This window comes from Setaria italica, chromosome I (genome assembly GCF_000263155.2).
Source record: "Setaria italica strain Yugu1 chromosome I, Setaria_italica_v2.0, whole genome shotgun sequence".
NCBI classification, from domain to species: domain Eukaryota; kingdom Viridiplantae; phylum Streptophyta; class Magnoliopsida; order Poales; family Poaceae; genus Setaria; species Setaria italica.
In genome coordinates, this window is record NC_028450.1 from 22,461,513 (window position 1) to 22,482,689 (window position 21,177).

The window sequence follows — 21,177 nt, forward strand, 5'->3', positions numbered from 1 at the left end:
GTCCATCTACCTAAGCTAAATGCATTGCAATTGTGGGTCAAAAGGTGTACAAATTTGCCACATGGCCTTCTGCGCTTTTGAGTTATTTAACCTACCATTTTAACTCGAAAACCTCTTAGTTGGTGCATCAGGCAGCCCTTATCTAGCATTTAGTTGGTGCAGTGTTTTTATTTTTTTATCTTCTACAGCATTTCACAGTCTGCCTATGTTTCTGCTTAGTTTCGTGAAATAGTTTAGCATTTTGATGATAAATTAAAACAATCCTTTTTGCATATGTGCTTTAGATGCCTGACATCAACATAGACTTGGTTAATACAAGCATAGAGCAAATGAGAGAGATGCGTAGGAAGAAGAGAAAAAGAGTGGCTGTTTTATTTATTTCTACTATCATGAGCATGATTGTGCACTGGTATCAGCGTAAGAGACCTAGGCATATCGTTGATCCGGATGAAGTGGCTGAGAGAAATGTTGCTGGTCGGAAACAAATGCTAAGAAATCTGTACCAAGGATCAAATGTTTTTTGCTATGACAGTTTGTGCCTCACTAAGAGATCATTTTCTGACCTATGCGCCATCTTACGTGAGAGATACGGTATGTGTGATACCTTAAATGTGTTGGTAGAAGAAAAGGTGGCTATCTTTTTGCTTATAGTGGGCCATGGCACTAAGATGAGGATGATTCGTAGCTCATATGGGTGGTCGCTTGAGCCAATCTGCCGTCATTTCAATGAGGTGTTGAGAGGCGTTCTATCATTATGCCATAAATTTATCAAGCTTTCTGATCCATCAGCTGTAGAACCTGAGGATTCCAAGTGGAAGTGGTTTGAAGATTGCCTTAGAGCATTAGATGGTACACACATTAACGTTTTTGTGCCTTTCGCTGACCAAGGGAGGTATAGGAATAGGAAGCAACATATTACCACCAATATTTTGGGGGTTTGTGATCGTCACATGAAATTTGTTTACGTCTTAGCGGGATGGGAAGGATCGGCTTCATATTCACGTGTGCTACGTGATGCAATGTCTCGGGACGATGCATTTGTTATTCCAAGTGGGAAATACTATCTTGTAGATGTTGCATACACTAATGGACCGGGCTTTCTTGCTCCATATCGATCCACTCGCTACCACTTGAATGAGTGGGCTGCTCAAGGGCATAACCCATCCACTCCCAAAGAACTATTCAATTTGCGCCATTCAACTGCTAGAAATGTGATAGAGAGAACATTTGGGCTATTTAAGATGAGGTGGGCTATACTAAGAAGCAACTCATATTTTGACTTACAAAATCAGGTGTTCCGTAGTTAGTAATCTAGCTTGAAATTCACCTCTGAATGACCCTAGCATGTAACTCATTTCTACTAAATTCTTGCAGATTAGGATCATTAATGTTTGTTGCATATTGCACAACTTTGTAATTGATAGACAGAGAGATATGGATGACTTACTTATACACCAAGTTGATCAAGTAATATATGTTGAATCTCATGAAGTTCAAAGTGAAGTGGGTATGATTACCAATGTTCAATCATCAAATGAATGGAGCAATTTTAGGGATACTAAAGCTAACCAAATATTTGCTGATTACCAAGCGAGACATGGTCAATGTATGATAAATTCTATCATCAATGCATGCTCAAATTTATGATATTTGGTGTTGCTCCTTAATAATGCTGAGAATCTTGAGTGAGGAAACTAGAGATCACTAGCATGAACAATGCCTATCCATACTCTGCAATTTTTTAACTTTAGATGCACCTGTCTCTTTGCTAGAATTGCAAATTAAGCATGAAACATGAATGGACATCATTTAGTATTGTTGTGTAGCACGAATTACAAATTAAGTATAAAACATGAATGGACATCATTTAGTATTGTTGTGTAGCACCATACAATGGTTTTGTCAGTTATACCTTTTGTTGCGAGTTCTACAAAAGGAGCCATGGATGTGTTTCAATTTGTAGATATTCATTGTGCAAAATGCGACTAGAGCTGCTAGTATGTGTATTTCTAGTAGTAGAAGCCATGCAGAAGTTCCTATATTTGAACTACAGTATGTAAACTGGTCTGTATGTGTCTAAACTGGTCTGTATGTAAACTACAATGATTGTACTTCTATTTGGGTTCTGTACATACTTGCTCTACACTTGTTTTCTAACCAAGTACATTTATTTTCTGTAGAAAAACAAAGAAGCTACTGAGTACAGGCACAAGACTATCTTGTACTGGGACTCAATTAGCTTGGTGTTTGGCAAAGACCATGCCATTGGTGAAGCGGCAAAGACTGCAGCTGAGAGCTCAAAAGATATGAGTAAGGAAGATCTTAGTAACAAAGAGCCCACATCATCGGCAACTTCAAGAAGTTTAAAGAGGCAACGGTCAGGTGACTCTCTTACCTCTATGATAGCTGAAAAAATGGACAAGTTCGCTGAAGCACTCAAGGAGGAAGCCCCTAAAGGCCCAACATCAAAAGAAATTCTAGACACACTGAATGAGGTACAAGGATTGGATGAAGACACTTTGTTGGACCTATTTGATATCCTGACCGGTGATGCACGCAAGTATGAGTCTCTGTTGACGCTTCCGGAGAAGATGAGGAAGAGGTGGCTCCTAAAACAGTTCAAGAAGTGAAAAAACTATTTCATTGATAAATTATACTATCAAGTGATGGATAATGTCTATTGAACTTGCATTACCTTGTAATAATATGTGACTTCAACATATGTAAGTTTAGATACTATGTCTGTATTGCTTGCATTGTCAAGATAATATGTCTGTCCTGATCTCATACTATGTTTGTCATGAAAGTTTAGATAATATGTGGCTTCAACTTGTCATTATTGTAATCTCCTTTGACATGTTGCAAGTAATCAGATATGTCTACCATGATTGCATTGTCAAGTATGAATGTATATCAGCATTGTAGAGAGAGAAGCTTATCTGCTTTTTGGAGATAAACATTCAAATTACTGGTGTATGACGGGATGAAATACTCTAGTGTTCACCTGGTTGGAAGGATGAGAGGGAGATGAGAGAGAGAGTTCGGAAGAGAGAGAGGTGAGAGTTCAGATGAGAGAGAGAGGTGAGAGTTCGGATGAGAGAGAAAGCAGCTTAGAAGGATGTGAGAGAAAGCGGTATTCAGCTGGATGGTGAAAACTTCATATATTACTAATAATGCATCCAAACAACATTTGAAATTTAATTTTTTTTAAAAATTTATTGGTACAACCACACAAGAAAATTCAATTGAATCAAATTCTACGGAATTCATTTCCTATAGAATCTAATTGTTAGAATATGATTCATGCAATGAGTTTCAATTCTAGGGAAACAAACCGGGCCTAAGATTATTTGGAAGCTGCTCAATCGCCGAACTGGAGAGTCTGCTAGGGAGTCCTAGTTGGTGGTTACTGTACCTAATTTTGCATGCACGAGATAAGGAAATCTCCGATGGCTTGCGTACCCAGCTAGGAGCCACGTGATGTGTTTGATGTTCGATAGCTATTCATTGGCCGAACAAGGTAAAAGACCGAGCCACCCTTTGTATACAAAGGGTCAAAGGCCGATTGATCATCCACAATCGATCAATACAATTTCTTTTATCTTTTTCGTTTTTTCTGTACCCTAGCTCCGTCAAACCCTAGCTGTTGTTCTTCTCTCATCTCGACAACGTTAGAGGACGTCCTAGCTAGCCTACCGAGCCTAGGGCACACCACTGGTGCGCATGCCCTGACAGGATCCCTCCGGACAATCGTTCCACGGATCTACTACGGCGGGAGGTTCCAATCCTTGATTGGGATCTCTGACCCGTGATTGTACCCAAGGTGCTCAAGTGTGAGGCGCCGCAAATCAGCGAAACACCCCTCAAGGCCACGTGCACTACATGAATAGCATGATTTGCCTACCATCGTTCATGTGTTTAGTCTATTGCCGCCATGCCCGGCGTCTCTGCAATTTATGGGCTATTTGGAACCTTTGCCAGCTACTATGTAGCCTTGTTTAGCGAGGATAACGAAAAGAGCTACACGTTTGGAAAGTGGGTAAGGTTGCATTGGTGCATGTGCTAGCAAGTTTTCACCTTGCCGCCGCGGGAGAGTGGTTTTTGCTAGCCTGGCTGAGCAAGGATTTGCTCGCCTCGCCTGGCAAAGCTAGGCAAGCTAGCAAGGCAACCGAACGCGCCCTTAGCCTCCGCGGCTCCGCCCTCCTTTCCTCTGCTGGTCTACTGCCGTGCGCTGTCGTAGCAAGCCAGCCATCCGCTGCTAGCTGCTGCTGCTCTAACCTTCGCGCAACACGCCAACAGGTAGCCTCCTAGCCAATTGCAAGTCTCTGATGATATGGATCAGGTTGGTGGTGGCTAGAGCAGTATAACATAATTAAGTTAATCAATAATAATAGTTTTGATTTGTGATTAGATTGAATACCATAAATCTCCTAATCTATTGATATCTTCAATTTTTTCCTCAGGTATGCCTTTGGTTCTCAGATTTAACATAAATATATTATTGATACGTAGATTTCTTCTAACTTTGTTTGTGTCGTCAAATTCATCTTTATCATTGTTGTGCATAATGTACCGGAGTCATACTCTATTGCTTAAAATTAAATTCTCATGTTATTATTTTTCACTTGGTATTTTAAGGCTGTTTAGAAATTTACTTCCCCAAATCTCACCTTGTGCGAAGCACATGTTACGCCTTTTTTTTTTCTCTCGCTCCCCTATGGTCGAATGCTGGCTACGCCCTGCCGTCGAAGAAGGAAGTACTTTTGCATGCTACTGTATCAAGTGCGCTGCCCTTCCTCGCTGTCACTGTACGGCTCTGCTGAACCACTTTGCGCAGCTTTCCTTCCGAGTGCTCCTACTGCTCCAGCTACTGTATCAAGTGCGCTGCCCTTCCTCGCTGTCACTGTACGGCTCTGCTGAACCACTTTGCGCAGCTTTCCTTCCGAGTGCTCCAGTGTCATGTGTGCCAAAGAAACAAGGAATTGAAGCAAAGCATCAAGAAAGGTGATCGAGGCAGTACGCGTGCGTGCGTCGCGTCAACCTCCGCCCGATGGACGCAATTATTCGGTGAGCCCTAGCCAGCTACTACGGAGACAGTAGCCGCGCCACGGCTGACCGGCTCATGCAGGCCAGCAGGGCCGGCCTATAAAGGAAAAGTAGAAGTTACCAACACATAGATCTCGCCGTCGCCGTGACGAGCTGAGATGACGATGCATGCGTGATCTTTTTTCTTGTGGTGTAACGCACGGCCCTTGGTGTTCGCTGGTCCGCTCTTTTCCTCTGAGTGCAGATGAGCAGATCGATCGAGGAGACCGGAGCCGGAGCAGGGGCCGCTAGTAGCTTGGGGTGCGAGAGCGAGCGAGACCTAACGATGATGGAACGGCGGGACGACGTGACCGGTCGAGCGAGGTGACGCACCTCACCTCGATCCACAGGGCGCTGCTGCCTGCTGCAACGCTGGCCTCTGACACATTTGAGCCGGGCCGCCTACCTGCAGGGGCTACGTGGACGGATGGCCATCGCTAGCTCCCATCCACCTGGTTTAATTTAAGCTGGGGATTGTGAATTCTTTTTTTTTTTTGTTGTATCGCTCTACTCTGGCTATTCCCCGTGCAGTGTTTCTTGGTTTCAAAGACTGCCATGTCATCTAGGTTGATAGTTCCTCTCTCCCAGTCTTCTGCTTGACAGCTGCCACTTGTTAATTTCTCTAATAACAAATACATTAGCGCATCAACAGAGTCTTCAATTTAATATACCACTTTTACTGCAAATATCTAAAAAAGTATTATCTAGAATAAAAATATTTATATATTATGAAAGTGTATTGCATGATGCCAACCACATATTGTCAATTTATACAAAATCCTCAGTTGACGCGCGTCCGCCGCCACCAGGTTGCAGCGAATGGACACGTGACGCTCCCTCCATCTCTCCACGAGACCGCGAGCCTAACTTTATCCCTTCTGTTCCGGTTCTCTTTTCCCCTTTCGTTCCCTTCATCACGCAGCCTGCTCCAATCCTCCGTCTTCCCCATCCTCTCTCCCAGATCTCAATCCCTCTCCAAAACGGATTCGCTAGGGCCTATGCTCACCGGCGGCATGCGAGGTGCCGCGGCCATATCGGAGAAGAAGGGGTGGGATTAGGGTCGTATAGGTTTGGGGTTGCCTGTGGCGACAGTGGAATTGGAGGTGCCAGTTTGTAGAGGGAAGCCTAGCCAGCGTGGTAGTGGCGACGGTACCAACCCCCCTCGTCATGGCGTTGCAGGTCCTGCTCGCCTCTCTCGCTCCCGCTGCGATTTGCCTCCCCTTTCTCCTTACGGAGCCCGACCGTGAACCAGCAAAGCGTAGCGCCTCGAGCTTTGGCCACCGCAGGGCAACCTGCACATGCCGTCCTCGACGCTAAATGTGGAGAGCGCTGGCTCAGGTATGGCAGCACATGTGCCTGTTTGGATTAATTGATGAATACTCCTGCTATGGTGCTAATTTCATTTTGTTGCTATTAGCCTCAATACAAGGGCCACGTGCTCACATGTCCATGGCAAACTTCATCTTTGGCTACCACATTAGGTGCTTGCTGCTTCGGTAACTAAAGTAGTGCTCCCTTGAGCTTGCCATGTCTTTTCTCACATTGGTAGTTAGGCAACTTTGATTAATTGATTAGCTATCTCAATTCTCAACCAAAATCTGTACAATTCTGGTTCTCATTCCACCACCGCATGGCATTAGAATAGACAAAACTTTCACTGTTGTATGATCCATGTTATCTCAATGTATACCTTTTGATTTGACAAAAATACTTTTGTTACTATAGAGTTAGCATTTTTCGTCTTAGAGTAATAGGTACTACTATTTGCGTAGGTCTCTCCAAAATGCTTATAAATATTTGATGGGCAAGCATACAAACTGCATATTTTTTAAACAAGTTATCATATCCAATGTTTATTTTGCTTTAATTTCCTTTGAAGAGGATCTTTCAACTAAAGGCATACATAAAGGTCCCAAATAATGTTTTGAAAGTTTACATGTAGTGATCAATTCTATATCTTTCGTGCATCAATCAAGATTACATTAGTTTTTAGCTTATAGTAAGTATCAGATTGAATTTAGAAGGTTTTGGACTTATATTTCAAAGTTATTAAGATTGTGACATAAAATTTTAGATGTGGATCTTTAAAAAATTATAAAGTAGAAGTTTCTAATTTGTACTTACATAGTTACTGAATTTTGAGTTAAAAGATTTTAGTATATGACTTGAAAGCTAGATATGTACAAACTTTTAAATATATAATTTAAAAGTTTTTGAATTCCGGATAAAAAGGTTTCGATACACAACTTCAAAGATAGCGATATAAAGAGTTAACAGTATATTATTTGAAAGTTTTTTAATCACAGATAAAACTTATTTGATATTCAACTTGAAATATAAAGATGTGATTAGTTCTAAGTATCTAATTTGAAAGTTTTCAATCTCAAGTATAAAAGATTTTTAGTATGTGGCTTGAAAGATATATATGTACAAAGTTTTGAATATATAATTTGAATGTTTTTTAATTTTGACTACAAATGTCTAGATATGTAACTTGAAAGATAGATAGAGATGTTGAAAATTGTGAATCGATTTGTGCTCCTTACTGGTGACTTAGGAAGTAGCCCACTATACTCTCAATCCTAACACTCAAAGTTCTTGTATTTCGTGTATCAAGTTTTTGGGTTTGTAATTTGAAAGGTCATATATATCAATAGTTTTTGTTTAATTCCAAAGCTTTTTGTGTTGTGATTTGAAGGCCGTATAGAAAGTTTTTTGTTGTATAATTGCAAAGTTTATTGTATTTGCAGTGTAATGTTTCCCATCAACCAGTTGAAAGCTAGAGTTGTACAGATAATTTTACAAAGTATTGAACCTAAGCCTACAAAGTATTAGGTATGTGATTATTAGGTATGTGATTAAATGTGCTAATACAAAGTTCTAGATTTAGAGTGCAAAAGTTTTTAATTCTCAAACTAATCCTAAGAATCTTGTGTTCTAACAAACGTAGTAATGTTTTTTCTTGTTATTGTTTGCTGTGCATACATCATGTGACCGATGCCTCAAATTGATGTAGGGAATTTTCGTAAGTTTTTGGGAATTTGAGAAAATTCTATTGATCCAGTGTCAATACTCTAGAGACACAATGTTTCAATATCATAGTAATAAGGTTGTGACCTACAACCCAAGATTTTTTGATATACATCTTAAAAGTTTCTATACTCGTAACACAATGTTTCCTATCTATCACTTGAAAGTTGGAGAATGTACAAGTTTTTTCGTGCAGTATTAGATCTAAGAGCATAAAGTATTAATTATGTGAGTATAAAGTATTAGATATGTCATTACAAAGTTTAAAATGTGCTAGTACAAAGTTTCCTAATTTGGAGTACAAAGTTTAGAATTAGGATATGACAGTACAAAGTATATAATATGCTGGTGGAACGTTCACATATTCGGAGTGCCAAGTTTGGAATTATGAAGTTTTGGATCTATGAGTTAAATGCTTGAATATGCGTGTAGTAAGTTTCTGATTTGTAGTGCGAAGTTTTTGATCTAGGAGTACAATGTTTCAAAATTGCTAGTTAAAAGTTGTTGAATATGTGATTACAAAATTTTGCATTCTACCTACAAATTCTTTAGATTTATACTTCTAAGTTTGAGAACACTATGTTAAAACTGGGATGTGCAAAGTTAAATATGTTTTCATCTAAGTTTTTTTATGCCAGATTTGAAAATGTATGTATAAAGTTCTATATATATTATTATAAAAGTTTCTAACATATTTGTATAAATCTTGAGCACATTCAAGTGAAAGTGGGATGCATAAAGTTTTTAATACATGAATTCAATGTTTTCAAATTAAGGGTATAAAGTTTTGAATATGTTATTTGAAGATTAGTGACACTGAGGTATAGATTAATATTTGGATGGTTTTAATCTTTTTTATAAATTACTTGAGTCATTCTAATTGTTGATATAATTCTTTTGGTGTTAACAGTTGTGATGGTGGCAGATTTGTGACGAAGCTATGATGGTGGTATATAGCACTTTATTCGAACAAGTGAGTGTATATTCAACTACTATTTCTTTATGCACCTCATCTTGGCTGGGCTGAGTTTTGAAAAACCTGTTATGTGTTTGCATCTTCGCAGCTTAGATATTGCCGTTTGTGCTTTTGAACCTTTATTCTTTGTGGTCCATAAGTTGGAATGACAAGAGGTTGAATTATTTGCAATTACATTAGCATAATATGTATCTATAAGTTAGCAAAATCAAGGTACAATATTTCTCTTGTGTGTGATCAAAGCACGTTGTCATGTGGTGCTCCTGGACAATTTGCAGTTAGATTAGCAGAATACTCCTTTTGAATCTGTTTGCCCAAAGTTTTAGATATATGATATGCATGCTTTTAAAATCTTTTATACAAAGTTTTGAATCCATTTACAATTAAATTATAATATTTTATTTCTATGATCCTTTTTTATCTATAAAATTGTTCCCTCAGTGTATTTTTTTTAGGATGGCATGGTGTATCAAGTAACTAATTAAGTACCTGTGGACTTTTACAACACATGCCTCGCTGGATCATGCTCACATCCTTAAAAACAAGAAGCAACTTCTTTTCTACCAACATGTTAATGTGGTTATGTTTGTAGTTTGTGTCAATACACAGCCATGAGTCTTGGATCTCGTGCTTTTGACGAAACCTTTTTATTCTATTCATATTCTTACACCATGTATACCAATTATTTTCATATGATGCAGCAAAAAAACAACACACCTTTTCACGGCATAGCATGGTGTACTTATTTGTTGAAGTCATGCGGTTCATAGCATGAATTTTTATTTTGTATTTTTACATTATTTTAACTTTTTATTCAACATATAAATTTTTGGTTGGATGAAACGATGTTCAGCTTCTGCTTTCATACGTACGTGAAAGCAATCCCCCCGCCCATTATACTTCCCTCACACACCGACGTCCCAAAAGAGAAAATCAGAGAAAATGACGGTAGGGCAAAGGTAGGAGCACATGCATATGCGTGTGGAAGGAGAAATGCGGTGATGATGAAGCCAGAGCAAGGGAAATGGGAATACGCTGGTTTCCATGTGCGCTAGGAACGCTCGCGCTCTGCTAGCACCGGGCAGCGATTGCGCGCCGCTGGCCTGTTGCAGCGAACGCTCGCCGAATAAGAGGCTCGCAATTTATATGAGTTACATATGGGTGATTAAAACATTCAAATACTTTTACTTAGCACAAATCTAGATGGGCTTATATTTATGACTTGAGGAAATCTATATCATCATAGGCTCACACTCCACACCCCATCGTGTACTGGGACTCTGGGAGCATATATAGGCGCAGGCGCGCAGCGCGAGGTTGGTGGGATGGCCCCCAATCAGGGTTACCTCTAAGCCAAGCAGGATGGAAAATCTCGTGTTGAGAAGATATAAGGTCAAGATCGATGAAATCCTCTTTGATTTAGAAAATGTATATAGACCAAATTGATGGTGTTTTTTCTTCAAGTTTCGTCGGATTATCCTATGTTGAGGATCAAAGAGAGTAGTGTTGAAAATTTGGTATTAAGTACCTTTTTTATGATATTTCAATGTGTAAATGTTCACCACCGGATCATTCGGTGAGCATAAATATTGGTTCTAATACCAATCCAATATTATTTATACATGCATACATTTTGTCATTGGATTATCCAGTATGAAGAAAAGAGGGAATCTATGGTGTACTATTCTACGCACCGGATGATCCGTCACATTTATTATTATTCACTAGTAGAGAACTCGCCTTCAGTCCCGGTTGGTAGGGAGCAAATCTCCCGAAAACCCATTCGGGATAAACCAATCGAGACAAAGGGGGGGTCTTTTGTCCCGGGCGCAGCCAAAAAAAAAAGAAACCCAGGGATCCTCGAACCCACGTGAAATATGCACGTGCGCAGTGCATGGGATTCGAACCCACGACCTCAAGCCTCGCGCGTAGCTTCCTTGCCATCCCACCTACACAGCACATCTGATTATATAGGGGATGCAATCCTTTTGTATTAACTCGTGGGGACCCTTTTATCCCAGTTGGAAACACCAACCGGGATAAAAGACTCCCTTTTATCCCGGTTGGTATTACAAACCGGGATAAAAGAGTTCGAGGGATTTAAGGTCCTCGACCCTTTTATCCCGGTTGGTGTTACAAACCGGGATAAAAGGTCCTCGACCCTTTTATCCCGGTTGGTGTTACCAATCGGGATAAAAGGGGGGTCTTTTATCCCAGTTGGTGTTTCCAATTGGGATAAAAGGCCTCTCAGTGCCTTTTTTTCCCACTAGCCTTTGCAACCAGGATAAAAGGTCCTGGTTGGTGAGCTCCCCGCCAATGACCGAGCTTTAGTCCTAGTTCGTAAACCTTTTATCCCGAGCCAACTTTAAACCAGGATAAAAGGGGGTGCATGGAAGGTAAGTTGTCTGCTCAGTGATTGTACACATTAGACTATTCGGTGTTAAGTCCTATTTCAAGCTACTTCCTTATTTTTCGTGCATTATCTATTTACATTTCTGCTTTGTTTGATCAGGTAAGATGTACTGACGACCGTGGAGGATTTGCATATAGGAAAGTCTTGCTTAGCTAGGCTATTCTATGTTTTTGGAGGAATGGAAGTAACCAATTAGCTTATTAAGGGATAAGGGAAGAATTATTATAAGATATTCCAATTTTTTATGGAGAAGTCCATGCCACAAGGGATGCAGACCCATTGAATCAGACTATCAATCAAACCAAAAATCAATACAATTTTACCGTTCTCGCTTTTCTCTCGGTCCTAACTATTCCAACCACGATTCGTTGTTCATACGTGTCTTTATGGTGTTTGCCATGGCTTGCACACCGCTCTACTTGCACTTCACTCTGATGATAGAGTTCCTGCCAATATTCTTCGATGTTTCAATCCCCTCTCCTTCAACACAATGTGTCTTACGGATCGTGCTCACCGTTGAGAGCACACCTGACCTGCTGGCTGAATGGCAATCATGTAAATAACATAGTGGATATGGGCATGGTTTTTACACAAGAAAGCAAACGAAGCTGAGATCCAAGCTGACTTGAGCCCGCTGCTGAACCTCCGGGGGGGCCTTTCGGCCACTGGGTGAGAGCGATGTGTCGTCTGCAGAGGGGCATGTCCCCGCGAGAGGGTCTCCACCCACTGGACACTGAACAGTGTTCATTCACTGCTCGATCGCATGCTCCATCTATCCTGATTGGTCGCGCAAGCGTTACTATTTTCGCCCATGCGCACAGCGCTACTTTTGTCCTTCAACACGTGTTGTTACCTGAACCCCAAGGCATTCCCTTACTGTCGCAACTGTTGCGTGCGTGGAAAAGTCGTTTTAAGGACGGTGGCCTGTTTCTATTTCCAAAAGCAATCCCCGGCCTAGCGCATGTCCAGGGCTTCCAGTACAAGATGCAATAGTGTCGATGTACAGTTTGTGCCACACGAGCTGGAAACGAAGGCACTGAATGCTCATGCGACAGTGTTGTTGAATTATTGCCACGGCATCAAGAAAAAACAATAATTCTTGTACACCATTTTAGAGTTCCATTTGGCACATTGATATGTGTAAGGGTTTGTTTGGCAGGGCTATAACTGTGGCTAAAATGGCTCAGGCTATGGCTTTTCTCGTGGAGTGTTTTTTTAGCTTTGACTTGTCTGTTGCAAAAACGCAAAGCAACTTCTTGTGACCGTTTAAAATGGTTAGAAAAAGTGAAATGTCAACAATATCCTTATTTTTTTTCTTACTTTTATTTTTCCTTCTTCTCTTCATATTTCTTTTCTTTTCTATTTATCTTTCCTCTGCACTCTCTTTCTTCCTTATCTTCTTCTGGATCTTTCCTCCATCTTGCGGCGCACGCCGTCAGCGCTCCTCATCTCCAGTTCTCCACCGCACGTCTCAGTACCCGCAGCCAGCCGCGCCTCCACCCCGCTCCCTAACGCCCGCCACCTCCATCGCACTCCTCAGCACCTGCAGGCGGCCGCCTTCATCCCATGTCTCAACGCCCACTGCCAGACGCCCCAACCTCGTGCCGCAGTGCTCGCCGTCGACCCGCGTCCCAACACCCGCCGCCGATTGCCTCCACCCTGCGACCTTGATCTTGCCGACGACCAGCGTCCCGTCGCAGCCCCTCACTCAGCCTCCTCCTAGCATTGTCTCGCTCGGCTTGCGGGCCCTCCTGAGGACAAAGGTGGCAAAGGATGGGGAGGAGCCATGGGGAGCTATTTTTTTTTGGCTCCCACTCAATGGAATGGCTCCAATTAGCAGGATTTGGGGAGCATCGGCGCTGAAGCCGTTTACTACATTTGGCAGGGTTTCACCAGAAACTGCCCACGGAGCCGAAGCTGACATTACTGGAAAACTAAGCATTGGTCCTAGACCTTAGTACCGATTGGTTTTTGACCCAGTACTAATATGATCATTAGTACCAGGTCTAACGGCTAGTTCCCCAGGAGCCCCCGTGACCCTCTTTAGTACCGGTTAGGAGCTCCAACCGGTACTAAAGGTCACCCATTAGTCTCGGGTGGACCCTCCACCCGGTACTAATGTGCCTGAGGGCCTTTAGTACCGGTTGGAGGCTCCACCCGGTACTAACCCCAGTCCCAGCACCCACCCCCACGCGTCCGCCGCCGCCACCACCCCCTCCCCCTCCCTCTCCTGTCGTCACCCCGCCCCCTAAATCAGGCCCTATCCCCTCCACCTGGCCTCACCCTCTCCCTCCCCAGCAATGGCCACCACCTCTCTCACTCCCTCCCTCTCTCCACTCTCACTCTCGAGGTTGGCCGGCACCTCTGCTTCCCCTCTCCTCCCCCCTCCGCTCGCCCCTCACTGGTAGTGAGGAGCAACGGCGGGGCAAGGTGAGGCGGTGGCGCGCAAGGTGATGTCTGGTGGTGTGGGCAGGGGCGATGGCGGGCACAGGTTGCACGCCACGATGGCGGGCGCGGCCGGGAGCGGGTCACAGGCGATGTCGACAGCGGGCACAGCCGGGAGCGGGCTGCAGGCGACATCGATGGCGGGCGCGGCTGCGGGCGACGGCGGGCGCGGAACTGGATCCCGGTGTGTCCCTCTCCCTCCCTTTCTCTCCATTCCTCTCACTCGACTCGACCACCAGCGAGGGGCCAAGCGCCCAGTGGGGTGTGTCTCCGGCGAGAGGCAAAGCGGTCGGCGGGGGCATGGGGCCTAAGGGTGGTGGCATGAGGCAAGGGTGGCAATGGGCCAAGGGCGGCGGGGGGAGGCCCGACGCCGATCCGCTGGCTCAGGTGCGGCGGCGGGGCGATCGGGCACGACCGGTGGGATGCAGCTCTCCCCACGATGGCGGGGTGCGGCTCGGGCAGTCGGGCTGGCGAGGTGCGGCTCAAGCTTGGGCTAGTGGGATTTTTTTATTTTTTAATACCCCTTTAGTATCGGTTTTTTAACCTGGTACTAAAAGCTCCCTCTTTAGTACCGAAGTAGCAATACTGGTTGCACAACCAGTACTAAAGAGGGTTAGGAACCGGTACTGAAGGCACTTTCCCCAGCAATGTGAAGCCTTGTAAAAAAGGACCTAAATGTAGTTGACTAAGAATGACTAAAATATTATTTCACGACGATTGGTCTGGCCCGACTCACCCGACATACATGGTGCTACACCATCGTCTGCACTGCACCATCGACGTGTCATCCCGACATGGCTAGTGCCTAGCCGGCCACACGTCTGCGACCTGTAGCCAGCGGTGCTTGATTGATCATCTTTGTCATGTGCCCACCATTATTATTGATGCTTAAGATTGTTAGCTTGAACTAATAATGTTCTCTCTACAAAGCATTACACACTCTGTTCTTTTACTTTTGTGTTGGGTCTTTCGTGAAGGACATTACACTAGGCCAGAAACAATTTGTGCTGGCACGTCGAAATTAGCGTGCTGGCGGGTGGAATTGGCACTTGCCAGCACAAAGGTGATTGGGGCCGCCGAGCTAGTGCCTGCCAGCACAGATGGCTCTATGCTGGCGGGCAATCTAGGGGGTGATTGGTTGTCTTCCCCAATGAGCCTGGCTCGCACGATGCATGCAATACCAGCGTGATTGGTTTGCTGGTTCGTTTCAGCAAGGATGAAAGGAGACACTGATTGGTTGCCTTCATGTGTGTAAGGTGAGCTAGTTTTTACACAGGTCCGTGTGCTCGCTGCGCTCGCTAGAGCCTGGCCAGCCAGAAATGCTCATTTCTCTCGTATTTGCGGAGCCTGGCCGGGAGACCCTTTTTGCACCCCGTGAGCTAGGTCCAAAGGCCAGTCCGGGCAACAAATCATCAGCACCTTGCATCTGGAGAGCCTGTTGGACTAGATACAATGAACCAATCACCCCCCCTAAGCGCCCGCCAGCACAGATGAGATGCATCTGTGTTGGTGGGTACGTTAGGTGGTCCACCAGCACAAATGCCGCCGAGATAAAGCCGCGAACAATTTCTTCCCTAGGCAACCTTCCATTTGGAGCTTGCCTGAGAGAAGCTTGGGAAAATCTCCAAAAATACCAAATCTAAGGGGAAATGTTTTGCTCTTGTTTTCTTTGGAGGAGGTGGCTATAAAAGGTAAGTTTGTGCCATTCCAACCTTCTTTTTCAACTTCTATCCATCATTTTTAGCTTCATTGGATTGTCATGTAGATCTAGATCTAGACCTAAAAGAGGGAAGAGGAAAGAGAGAGAAAATAACTATAGATGAATTATTTTTGTAAATAAAATTCTACGATCATATTATAACATTACAATGCTATGTTTGTCATTTTAATGTAATATAGAACTGAATTTGATTATATTTTTTTTGTAATTTTTAATTATTACATCCATAGTTTAAATTAATCAGCTTGATTGAATTTAATATATAATTGAGTTTGATTTTTTTTCCTTCTAGTTATTAATTATTAGATTCATGGTTTAATTGAGCTTCATGGTAATATAGAATTATTTTTTATTATATTTCTTCCTACTTATTAGTTACTACATCCATAATTTAATTGAGTTTATAGAATTGCGACCCATAGCTCATTAAATTAGTTAATAGAATATAAAATTGTTGTCATAGGTTGTTAAAGATGGATCATAGAGTATGGATGTATGGCATATGGAGACATTCACATACATTCATATCAGAGGTATCAAAATTTGTGGAGGCTGTGGAGAAGCACGCTTGCATTTGCAAGATAAGCAAATGCGTTGTCCGTGTTTTGACTGTAGCAACAATATTGTATGGGAGGATACTGATTTCATCAAGAGACATTTGATAAAGCGAAGTTTTGTAGATGGATTGGTCCCACCATGGTGAGGCATGAGGTACTTTCAACAACACATACATCGATACTGGCTCTGATGAAGTGGGTGGTGATGATGCAAATGAAAATAATCATGTTATGATGGATGAAGATTATGACCGTGGACGAGGAACGTGATGAGGACATGTTGCACCACATTGAACCACAAGTGTTGCTAGGGAGTGCTAAAGGGTTAGAGATTTTTGAGACACTCAAGAAGGCAGCAAAGGACCGTATGTATGAGGGATGTGGGAAGGAGTGGACAATGTTGCGTTTCATCCTTCATCTGCTGATCTTGAAAGCTAAATTCGGATGGATCATGAATGCAATGAAGCAAGGCATTCGAGCAATCACCACGCATGCCCCAACTAAGGTTTTCCTTGGCGTTCTCCCATACCAGATTGTGGTCGATTTTGAGGATTTGCACATACTTTACCATCGACAACACCTTGATGTGAATCTCATTTCCATATGATGCTTGTAAGTCCATATGTACCGCATACATTAGTTTTAAATATATACGTATTTTACTTCAAGTACCTGAGCAACCTATTCTACATGATGCAATGGAGGGAGGAAGAATTGACACACGACAGGTAGCATACCTTGACTCAGCACGAATAAGCGAGCCAGAGCACAAGCTCAAACTGACATAAACGATCAAAGCACAAATAGAAGCAGCAGAGACACAAGCGGAGAAAGATGCTATAAAAATAAAAGCCCGCAGAGAAGAAATGCACAAAATGTCCGTATACATTGCAAAAGTAATGAAGAAAAAAGCTGATAAGGATTATATCATAGCTCCTTACTATATATACTAGGTGCTATTTAATACCGTCTATAATATAAATTATTTTAATATAATGTAGAGACCACTGGATTTGCATCATTATTTTACCCAAGCTAGGAGAAGCAGTGGTCCTCAACTTAGCCAACTATCATAGAGATAGGTACAAGGATTTCATAGGCATTATACAAAAGTAAGACATTCCTTGGCAGTACTTAACTGCATGTTGACATTCTATGCACCTATGTTGTATTACTAACTCTTGTGTTTATATCCTCAAAGTGCATACAAACTTTACATACTAAAAGGCGGGATCCACAATCCAAAAAGGATGAAAGCTATGAAAATAATATATCATCAATTCGTAAGAACATAAAAACTTAGTTTTTTCCATATAATGTAGACTTGTCATTAATAATAACTCATCATTTTTCTATTTATTTGTAGTGCCACAAGCAACCTCCCAGCTCTGTGCTATGTGGATATTACCTGTGCGAGTTCATCAAAAATAATGGGAGGTACCGGACGGACCCTGAAGACATAAGTCTCTTATACACTGCCATGTGCTAACTTTCTAATGGTAATACATCATAATCTTCATTTTCTGTATACGTGCAGATGCCTACCATCGACAGTAACTATAGCAAGATCGAAGATAAACAAATCGATAACATTTGTATGGACATGATGAGGTTCATCCTACACGAGATTTGTCATGAGGATTGAACATTCTTTGATAAAGATGGCGTGTTGATGGCGGATGAGTGCACAAATCTGCATAGATGGGCGTAGTAGTTTTAATATTAGCGTGGCAAAGAATAGCTCTATTCCAAGTGTTAGATTTTTACTAATGTGAATTATATACTACGTACGATGCATTTTTTAATAATGTGAATTATTTATTATTCAAATTTGTTGTTATGTGGTTGGAGATACATATTTCAATTTGAGGGTAAAAACTAGCGGGAAATAAAAATTATAAATAACTCACAGGAAATAATATATTGAATGGGAAAATACATATTCCTGGCGGGCGGCATAAGCACCCACTAGCATAGAAACCATCTGTGTTGGCGGGTGATGTAACCACACCGCCAGCACAGAAACCATCTGTGCTGGCGGGTGGCTAACATTGCCCGCTAGCAGAGAGGGGTCTTTGCTGGTGGGCGGGTACCCGCCAGCATAGATGGCATTTGTGCTAGCTCAAGGTTGCTGGCAGGTGCGATAACCGCCAGCACAAATGCTTTCTGGCGTAGTGTTGCACTTGTATTTGTTTTCCTTTAACTTGCCAATTAACATCGGATAAAATCCCAGTTATCTCTTTCTTCATCATTTTGGTAAAAGAGTCGAAACTTATAAAACGGCCAGTGTAATGCATCAGCCAGCTACCTGTATAGCTTGCGCTGGACCCTCTTGCTCATAGCTTTGGCCCCTATCTAGCACCCTACACTATACTTGTCGAGGATTCATATATGATTCTTGGGATCACACACATAATTCACCCGAGTCTTTAATCTCTACTACTTCATGTACACATGCATTGTACAGGACTTCTACACGGGAGGGCGATATATCGACCAGGGCCAGTGAGAAATGACAAAAGCACTTAAAGGCACAGTTGCTGCATAGTAGGCACATGGCAGGGCCTTGTAATGCATGAAATATAACCCTGCATGCTTCTGTCCACCGTCTGCACGGCGTCATATCATCGACGTGGCCCCCAGTCCTGCACATGGCTAGCGGGCCACTCGTCTGTGACCGGTCGGCGGTGCTCGACCGACGACTAGTCATGTATTCCTTGCCACCGTTAACTAGGTAAGTTCGCTGACATTACCCCAAAACTAATATTTCTGTCTCTAAAAATAATTCTGTGATTTAGAATTTATCCTAAAAACAAGTCATTTAATCCTATTTGGTATGTGCATGTGCATGCAACAATCAATTAGCATTAAATGTGGCTAATAAATAGGTGCAAGTAAGGTCATTTTAATTACCTCCTTGTTTATATGTTCTAAAATTCATACAATGACTTTTTTTTGGATCGTGGAAGTACACATTAGAGTATTTTACTTTTGTGATAATATAATGTTTAATTTTATGATAACCTTTGATGACATTTACCATTATAGGATAGTTATGGTGGTATATCATAAATTTTCAGACAATTTTGTAGCTGCAGCCATGAATATCATTTGTCGCTGTATATATGCACATGTGGATGCATATATGATTCTTGGGATCACTTAATGCACCCTATGTTTTCTTAAGTCATAAACACAAAGGCATATAGCACAAAAACTAGACCGGTCCACTGCTGAACCGGAAAAACCGTGTCCAGTTCAACTGAAAGACCAAACATGCATTTGGACAGGTTCGAAGTTGGTTGAAGCAATCGGTTTTGCGGAGAACATGTGAACTGGTTTTCTAAGTGAACCAGTTATCGATTGTGATGTTTGGACGACATTAGACTATTGCAACATTGCTATGTTATCTCATCTATTATGTCGTATGTGATATTTGGGTATATTTTATTACATATATTTTCCATACAAGTATAAGAAATAAATAATATGCTAGTAAATTAAAATCACGTTTAATCTCCGCTCCAACTTTTCCTTCTATGCACACATGACTAAGTACACGGGAGGGCAATCGATCAGGTCCACTACTGCGAAATGACAAAAGCACGTAAAGGCACAGAGTGCTGCATAGTAGACCTAGCTGCACATGGGGCAGTGCCTTGTAATGCATGAAATATAACCATGCATTGCGTGCGTAGTTTTACGGCGCCAAAGCTTAGCTAGACCTCCGGCCTGTTCATCAACAGTACTGCGTGCTCGATCATGTGCACCGTGTACTGTGCAGTGAGTGAACAGGACACAGTGGAGTTGATACTGTTACCACTAGCTTGCAGGCCGGCCACCCATATGGGGACGGGGACTGGCTGGGAGATCAGATCATCATATGCAAGTTGATGATGCCCTGTCGATCAGGGCGCCCTGGAACGGGCACATGCACTGAACTTCGCCGACACCCAGGTCCAATAAGCTCCTGCATGCCCGTCAGCAATTATTTGATCCGATCCAAGGCAAATGCCCAAGCTTAAAACTCGCTATTATTTGAACGGCACAACCTGGCCTGGAGCGGATAGGAGAGCAAGCAAGATATTTCCTTGTGCGGTTCAGCATACTTTCCAAACGGTTCGCAGTTGACCGGCATGAATTTAAGTATCAGTTGTCTGAAAAACGTTTGGATTCTCTGGTAGTAGTGAGAGGAAGATGCATGTTTTTGTTTTTTTGGACAGATAACATAGTAACCTCTTTCTGCTAAATTTTTCTAATTTTCTTTAGTATTGATTTTATAGAATCCCCTCCTTATTTAATCCTTGAGTTGTGGGATAGTGATTGTCATTTGAAAATTTCCAAGAACCTTTTTTTTATCTATGAATGCATTACAATACAGATCTACTTAATGAATTTTAGGTACACAAATCAGGGGCATTCACAAAATTTATTGAAACATGCATGGTCACACGAATTATTTAATCTAACCAAGTAACGTATCCACACACACTGAGGAAAATGGTAAGTACCTGCACAAGCCACACTCTGATAGTTAAGTAAATAAATAATATGTGTACAAAGTATAATTCGTGTACATATGTTTTATGTGTGTGGTTGACCTAAAAATATTTTTTTGAGAGTACATAAGACGCACACCACACTCACACCGCACGCGCATACACACATTCGCTTCCATACACATGCTAGAGAAGAGATTGGAGAGACTACTACTTTCATTGCGTGGTAAACACACAGTACCACTAAATACACACGCGTGTGTATATCCACAACAACCTAGGAATAAATCATGAAAAATCCACTGGAATTCATCCCCACCGGGGTGGGGTCAAACCCATGACCTCCTCTAGAGGCTGGTGCTACTGAGGCTCTGCTGACCAACTGGTCACAGGCCTGTTTGCACCTAAAAATGTTAATATCTACAGCAAGTACTATGCATATACATTTCTCC